Raw genomic sequence first — 8,733 nt, 5'->3', positions numbered from 1 at the left:
AGAAATCTATTATAAGGCAGGTTCTATAAGGTCAAGGATTTTTGTCTTTTTTTTTTATTGCTCTGTCCCCAGAGCTGTGCCCAGCAAATAGGAGGCCCACAGTAAATGTTTGTTGAATCAGTATTTAAGTAAGAGTTCAGAGTTTATAGGAAATAAAAATATAGAAAGGATGGCAGGTCTTCCTGGGAGTTTTTGAAGTATTTGAATTAACTGCATTAGAGATTCTATGATAAAATAAACTAACTTATATGAAAACATTTTTTGAGCAAACAAGGAAAATTGGCTTTAGCTTTGGTATTAGAGGATACTAAGCATGGCTTTTTAAAAAATAAGTTTAATTTTAAATACAGATTACACACACACATACTTTCCTTCATTGGCATTATGTTTCATACAATTATTCTCATACATTATGATTTGTAAAATTAATCACTATTGGACTGTGCCCACCATTACCCCATCTTTGCATGTCCCCTGGATTTTTTCCATTTCCTTTACCCCTCCCTCCACCCACCAAATTGTGTGACCTTGTGATTCCCCACCTACCAGTCCTCACCCCTCTGGTACCACCCCTTCGCTCCTTGGGCCCCCATATATGTTTTACTAATTATCCTTCTATCTTTACAATAATGGTTTTCTAAGCATGACTTCTAATGGCAATATCATTGTTTTATTTTTAGAAAAGAGTAACTGAAACTTTATTATTTATGCCGTTCCCCAAACTACAAGTACTATTTCAGATTTCAAGCTCATGGCCATGGAGTGAGAACCCATTCATAGCTGATCCTTCAGTGAGACTTTGGTATTTTTAAATTACACAAGAAGAGACTGCCCACCCATATTTGTGCCACTTGCTTTTGGCTTGGCAGTGTGGCTTCTTACCCACCAGGCCACCAGAGTGCTTTACACTAATACAGTGTTGTAGGGAAATGTTTAATTTTTAAAATGTAACCATGGTGAGAATAGAAGATATGAACAGTGAAATACTTACAAACAATGCATTAATAAGATGATTTTTCAGCAGTGGTCATTCATACCTTGCTTTTAGGAACCTGGAAGAAATTATCTTCTTTGAATTTCATATGTTCTAGCCTTTCTAGTCATGTCTTAGCTTCCTCAATACCTCCCTGAGTTAAGTATCTCCAAAGAATCTAAGTTCTTTTCTGCTGTCATGTAACCCAACAATGGCCACATTGAGGGTTCCTGTAGATGTCTCCTTTGAGGGTTTGCGTGACATGAGTTCCCAGGAACCTTATATTCTTGTAGTATGAGTCCCATCTGTAATAAATACCAGTGGAGACATCATTTGGAGGATTTTTCTACTCTTGTTCAGAAAAGTTAGCTGCTGAATGCCAACGGCCCAGCCATGGTGGATACACCAGTTGGAAGGTTTTCTGCTTTTGTTCAGGAAGGTTAGCTGCTGGATGCCAGAGCCTGCACCACCTCACCGTGATGGTTGAAGTAAGGCAGGTGCCTCTGAAGAGGCCCAGTCTGTGTACCCCTGAGCCACAGTGGAGGTAGTGCCCAGATCCCATCACTGGCTGGGAGACATGGGCCAAACTCCAGTGGGTGAGTTGGTGCCACCAGTCTGGCTGGGCAGACAACACACCAATGGTGGTCCCCCCTGCACCTGACATAATGGAAGCTGCTGCCAAGTGACTCTCATTGTGTTTTGGTTAAAGCTTTTCTCTTGTAGAGGCTCTTGTGGAAGTATCAACAGAAGAAATATACAAGGTCTAGGATTAATATAAAAATACTGCACAAAAACATGTGTATGTAAAGGATTCATTGTTGAAGCTAGTAATGTGCAAGGAAGATCTATGATACGAACTTCTCTGCTGTGACTTTTGGAATAACAGTATAAAAAGAAAAATTTAAAAAACAGGTGAATCCAGAAAAAAAACAAGTATACACACATACATACATACATATAAATAAGGAATATGTGTGTATCTTTTTGAGAGTGAGTTTTTGAGAAGTGAGGAAGATTCTTTCAGGCTGTAAAACCAAAGGACACGGGCTGGATGGGGAGAATTTGACATGAAAAGTCAATTATTATGTTTCCCAGAATTCTCCACTAGGTGGTGGTATTTCCTTCCTTATTTTATTCACTCACTCATTGCTGTCTAGTTGGAACTCACTCATAGCTGACCCTCTAGTAGGTTTTCTGAAGCTGTAAATTGCAGCGGAAGAGATTGTTTATCCTTCTCCCTTGGAGCAGCTGAGATTGTTTATCCTTCTCCCTTGGAGCAGCTGGTCTTGAACTGCTTCTCTTTAGATTGGCAGCGTAGCTCCCTACCCATTAGGCCACTGGAACATCACAAAACCCACTAACTCCTTTGAGTTTCCAACCTGTAACTTTTTTTTTTGTTTGAGTGAATGTTTACAAATCAATGTAATTTTTCATTTGATAATTCATACACATTTTGTTTTATAGAAATTACAATTGATTAATATAGTTAAAATGTCTAATAAAAATTTATATTTCCTTTCCCTCTTTAAGGATCTGTGCTACAATCCCAAAGGCACCCAGTTCTAATCCACCAGCTGCTCCACGGAAGAAGGATGGATGATCTTCCGTGTGATGTACTGTCTTTGAAAACCCCCGGAGAATCAGAAGGTACACAACAATACTAACAATCCAACTTACCTATTTATTAATTTTCACTCTACTCTCTCTCTCTGTTCGCATCCCTGTATCTATTTGGGAACTATTCTTTTTCTATGTAAACTTTCCCTTAGTTTTCACAGTAGTGGTCATATTCCATACTAGCCCTTTTGTGAGGGATTTATTTCACTCAGCATAATGTCCTCTAGATGTATCCACTTACGCAGTGTTTTGTGAATTCTGTATTTTTTCAGTGTTGCATAGTATTTCATAGTATAAATATGCTATCATTTCTTCATCCACTCATGGATACTTGGTTTGTTTGTATCTCCTTGGAAGAATTTTACTGTGAATGTGCACATATCTGTTCACATGGCAGCTTTTTTATCTTTGGGATAAATACATAGTAGTAAGGGAACTCTGGTGGCAAAGCGGGTAAGGAGTTGTACTGTCAACCTTGAGGCACACAGGTCGAATTTATCAGCTGCTTCAAGGAAGAAAGGTGGAAATCTCCTCTGCGCAATTTACAGCCTCTGAAAACCCACTGGAGGGCCAGCTATGAATCAGATCTGACTCAGTGGTACACAACAATGTAATATTTCTGTGCTATTTCTGGATCAAATGGAATTTCTATTTGCAACTTTTTAAGAAAGCGCATAACTGCTTCCTATAGTGGTTACACTATTTTCCATTTGTACCAATAGTGTATGAGAGTTCCACTCTCTGCACATCCTTGCCAAGGCTGTAACTGTTACTAGGAACAGACTCCCTTCTCTTTTTCTCACAAAAAGAGCTGCTGGATTTTAAATACCTACCTGGTGGCCTAGTGGTACGAATCAGCGCTGCCATTCCAAAGGCACATGGTTTGAATTCGCCAGCTGCTCCAAAGGTGAATGATGGGCAGTCTCCTCCCGTGTGATTACTGCCTCTGAAAATTAGCTGGAGGGTCAGCAGTGGGTTGGTTCCGACTTGATGTACACAATAACAACATTCCTGGAACAGCCCAACAGGTAACACACTATGCCAATTCCACCAGGGCTCCTTGATTTATTTTCTCAATACTATACAACATTGTGTTCACCACCCCTTTGCCAGTTGGCCTGCTGTGGTAACTTGTGTGTTGCTACAGTGATGGACACTATCCTACTGGTATTTCAAACACCTGCAGTGTCACCCAGGGTGGATTGGTTTCAGCAGTGCTTCTGCAATAAGACAGAATAGGGAGAAAAGTCTAAAAGTCTGCTTCCAAACAATGAAAACGATATGGATCACAGCAGAACATGGTCATCATAAGAGATTAACTACTGGAGCATGACATCTGGTGAAGCAGAGGTCAACGATGGAGACGCAAAGTGGTCTCACCGATGCTGGCTACTGTGAGCATGATGTAGGACTTCTGGGGAATGTTCTGTTCTGTTGCACATGATGTTGCCACGACCCAGAGTACATTCAAAGGCAGTTTAAAAAGAACAGCTTATTTTTTAATCAAAGTCCCTGGGAGGGTATGTGCTTGGCTGCTAACCCATGGGTTTTAAGTTCAAGTTCATGCAGTGATATCTTGGAAAAAAGGGCCTGACCTCTAATTTCAAAAATTCTGCCATTGAAAATCCTGTGGAGGACAGTTCTATTATGATATGTATGGGGCTGCCATGCATTGCAATAGAGTGGATGACATTTGTTCTTTTGTTTATCTGCCCTTTGTCCACTTAAACACACACTTCCTATTGCAGTTACTAGGATCCATTTCCAGTGAAATTGGACCCTTTACAGCAAAGTCTGCTCGGATTCACTGAGTGGAGCAGAGTCAGCTTGAGTCCAGTCAAATAAGAGAATCCCAAGTGCTGGAGTGGATCCAGGTTGGCCTTTTGCTTCCAGTTCCATGGAAGATGGACTGCTGGATTGGGAAGGATGTAGAGAGGATATCAGCGAGTAGGTTGCCTCTTCATAGAGGCCCACCCGGGGAAAACCCGGAGAATCAGCATCACAGTCCAGTGTTTTAGAGAGAAGGAACCCGAAGGCCCCTCATGATGAGTGGTGTTGAGTGGTGACACGTTTTTCAGGGAGCTGTACCAGCAGAAGTGAGTGCAAGGTGGGAAAGCCTCTCCCGGCATCCTAGATAAACTGAGGTGAAGCTGCTACACTGCTATTAGGGGCTGAGTCCAGGAAAGGGAAGCTTATGCCCACAATAGTGGGATGGATGACCCAAAAAGCAAGATAAGCAGATGCTGAGGAAATCAAGAAACAGGTGCAGAAGTTATCTAAAGCAAAGAACCATAGATGCCAAGCAGACAGGACCCAAGAAAAGCAAGCATCACAGTGGAAGAGAACAAACAGGGCATTAAATGAAAACTGACATCAGCTTACGGTGGCTGTGGGAAATAAAGTTCATCCCAGAATCAGAAGAGGGCCGCATATTAAGGTTTTTAAGCTATGAGACTTCTATTACTTCCACATCTTTGTTGGCATCCTCTGTAGATACCATAGTAACTGGAACCCTTATCTTAATGGGCCTTTTGGGAGTCTGTCTTTCCTTCTAATAAACAAGTGGTCAGAGTAGGCTGCAAATTCTAACTGTTGCTGCATTTACCCAGTATGTAAATAAGTTCAAATGAGCAGTTGCTGGTCAAGGATGAATTTCATTAATGCATAACAGGTCTCTGACCCAATATGGAAGAACTGTCTTGTCCATCCATGCCTTCTGATCTAGCAGTTCTAGCCAGAAGGGCCAGTACCGCTCTCTGCCATGATATAAACAAAGAAGTGTGCTCCTGAGCATATCCCACTATATGCAGTCTTCCTCTCTTTTGCCGACCCTCCACCTTTCCTAGCATGATGTCCCTTTCCAAGGAATAGCATCTCCTAGCAACATGCCTTAAGTATTTAAGACAAAGCTTTGCCATCCTTGCCTCCAGGGAGCATTCTGGCTGCACTTTTCCTGAGACTTATCTGGTTTTTTTTGCAATTCATGGGATATTCAGAACTCTTCTTCAGCATCAAATTCAAAGCATCAGTTTTTCTATCATCCTTATTCATTGTCCACTTTTCAGATGCATAGAAAGTGACTGAGAAAAACCATGGCCTGAATCAGGCACACCTTAGTTTTAAAACTGACATCATTGCACTTCAGCATCTTGGAAAGGTCCCTGAGGTTGGACTTGTCCCATGTAGATGTCTCTTGATTTCCTCTTTCAGTTCCTGTTTAATGGTACAAAATTATATCCTCCTTCACCGTCTGGCCGAATGATCATTTCCAGTCTGTGAGTATAGACATTCTGGTGTATATCTTTATCCTTTAATAAACCTCTTTGGCTTTTATTTAAGCAGACTCAGTATTGTTACACCACGACATGAGGTAGATTGTGCCGTAGAGAGCAGGGTGAGCTGCCTTAGTTGATGAAGATACAAGAGAAAATTAACTAGGATGAAAAGTGGAATCCACGCTGAAGAAATCACATGTTCTATAAGGGAAAAGACTGGCAGAAATCCATATATGTTCCCGTTCCCAAGGAGAGCCATCCAACAGCATGTAGAAATTAACAAATAGTATCCTTAATATCACATGCAAGCAAAATATTGGTGAAGATTATCCTGAAATGGCTAAAACAGTCCATTTGAGAACCCGCCAGAAGTCCAAATTGGATTTACAAGAGGTCATGGCACAAGTGACATTATTGCTGATGTCAGACGGATCCCCACAGCCCCCCCAACGCGACCCCCGGAAACGGGAGCTCGCCACGTGGTCACGCACTTCCTGTCACGCTTCACGTTCGCTTTTCTGGAGGTGAGTGTCGGGGTTTGCTACTCGGGAGTGCCCACACCCCTGCAGAAGGCGTCCTCGGGTATCCGGGGGAGCAAGGGCAGAAGTCGGGGAGGCAGCCCCCCAGGACTTGCACGTCCTCGCCCCACAGCCCGTGGCGACCATGCTAGGGAAGTGATCCCGAATAAGGGCAGCTGGGTGGGAAGAAGCCCCGCGAGTCCTCCGTTCTTTCGGTCAGTAGCTTTTTAGGAGGAATGAGACCCGAGGGGGGCTTTCCGCAGGGTGGGAAAGTGGTGGGTTAATGAAATCGGAGGACTCCGGGCCACTCGGAACCCTGTCGCTGCCGCCCGCCCATTGCTTTTAGGTAAATCCCAGCCTTTTAACGGGCGCCTGCGGGATCCACTCGCCTGCAACCTGAGCTCAGTTTGGGCGCGCCCGCCTTGCCCTCCTGCAGCCTATCTGGCCATTCTGGTTAAAATAATAATAATAATAATAATAAAAATGTATTGTGGATTAAAGTTTGCCCAGCACACTGATTGCCGTTTAACGGCTCCCACATGGTCCGCAGGCAGGGCCAGCACTTTTGACAGTTCCCACTGCCCCTCCTGGCTCTCTCCTTGCTCCTCACCTTTGCTTTTGGCCGAATGTTAACCGTTTGGTGTGAGCGTTGACTTATTTCTGCCTATCCGTTATTTGGCTGAAAGGTGAATTCTGGGAGTCAGTGGAGTTCCAGGTTAAAATAGTGTCCTGGGATGTTAGGCAGAGGGCTGCCTTCACTCTTACCAGTATTGTCTGGTCATGTTTATAAATGTGGTTTCAAATACAGAGGAAGCCATTGATAACATCTTGGCTTGCATCAGGCCACCTTAGATTTCAAGGTGATGTCTTTGTTTTTTAACAATAATTTGCAGTAAGATGCAATATATTGTTAGCTGCTTACCTGCTTGATTTATGGACATTGATCATGGATCCAATAAGTCCTCGATAACCTCAGACTACTCTCCATTTATTGTGATGTTGTTTGTTACTGACTTGTGAGGATTTTTGTTGTTCTTTTTTAACATAGAGGTTTAATCCATTTTAAAGGCTGTTCTCTTTGATCTTTATCAGAAAATGCTTCAAATCCTCCAGGTAGCAAAGTTGTGCCATCCGCATAGCAATGTTATTACCGAGTCTTCCTCTAATACTCATTCTATAGTCCAGCCTCTTCCATGAAGTATGCAAAGTGAATAGGTGCGATGAAGCGATATGACTCTTGACACTCAACTTTCCTGACTTTAAATGATGCAGTATCCCTTTGTTCTGTTCAAAAGACTTCAGCTATGTTCAAGTTCCATATGAGAACACCGATGTGTTTTGGAATTCCCATTCTTCACAGTGTTACTCATAATTTGTCCACACCCTCTAATTCCTTTGCACAGTCAGTGAAACACAGGTAAACATCTTTCTGGTAAACTCTGATCTCAGCCAACATTCATCTTACATCAGCAGTGATGGCCTTTGTTCCATGTCCTTTTCAGAATCTAGCGTGAATTTCTGACAATTCCTTGTCAGTGTACTGCTGTCATTTTTTTTGAATTATCGTCAACAGTTTTGCTTAGGTGACGCATTAGTGATTTTGCTGTTAGGTGCCGTCACGTTGGTTCTTAATTCCCAATGATGCTACAGAAGAGCAACCCTGCCCAGTTTTGCTCAGTTCTCACGATCTGTGCTGTGTGGAGAGCTGCTGTTAATCCATTTCATTGAAGGTCCCCTCCTTTTTTTTGCTACCTCTTTACATACCCAGCTTGATGACCACCTGTAAGGGTTATTCCTAGTGTCAAGAGGGAACAGATAAAATTATTTGTTCTTTTTGAAAGCCTGTGCTAATTGTCTGGTAATATCTGCATTCTGCTGGATCATTTCCTTGGAATGGTCACGTATGGATTTGTTCCAGTCATTTGTCTTTCAGATTTCTTGGAAGGGTTTCTTAGAGAACAAACAAAACCCGAACTCATTACTGTCAAGTGGACTCCAGCTCACATTAACCCTGTAGGTCTGGGGATAATCCAGAAGGTAGATATTATAGCAAGTAAACTGAGGCTGGTCTTTCTCCCATGGTGGATTCTAGCTGCATGCCTTCCATTCTCCATGTGCTTAACTGCCAAGCCCTCAGGGCTCCCTAGTATTACTTTTATCCCCTTATAAACACCACTTGTTGGGATTTTAATTTTTTTCCTTTTTTAAAAAAAAATACAATGTAGTTAAGAGCATGTTTTTAGAATCTGGTAGAGCTGTTTGGGATCCAAGTTCATCTGTTCACGTGCAGAGAATAATGACTCTTAAATTTTTGCATTTGAGAAAAAAAGTAATAAATAAGAGGATATTT

The sequence above is a fragment of the Elephantulus edwardii genome, unplaced genomic scaffold, assembly GCF_000299155.1.
Source record: "Elephantulus edwardii isolate Elephantulus edwardi_28Jun2011 unplaced genomic scaffold, EleEdw1.0 scaffold00001, whole genome shotgun sequence".
Classification (NCBI taxonomy): Eukaryota; Metazoa; Chordata; class Mammalia; order Macroscelidea; family Macroscelididae; genus Elephantulus; species Elephantulus edwardii.
Note: the sequence above shows the minus strand (reverse complement) of the source record.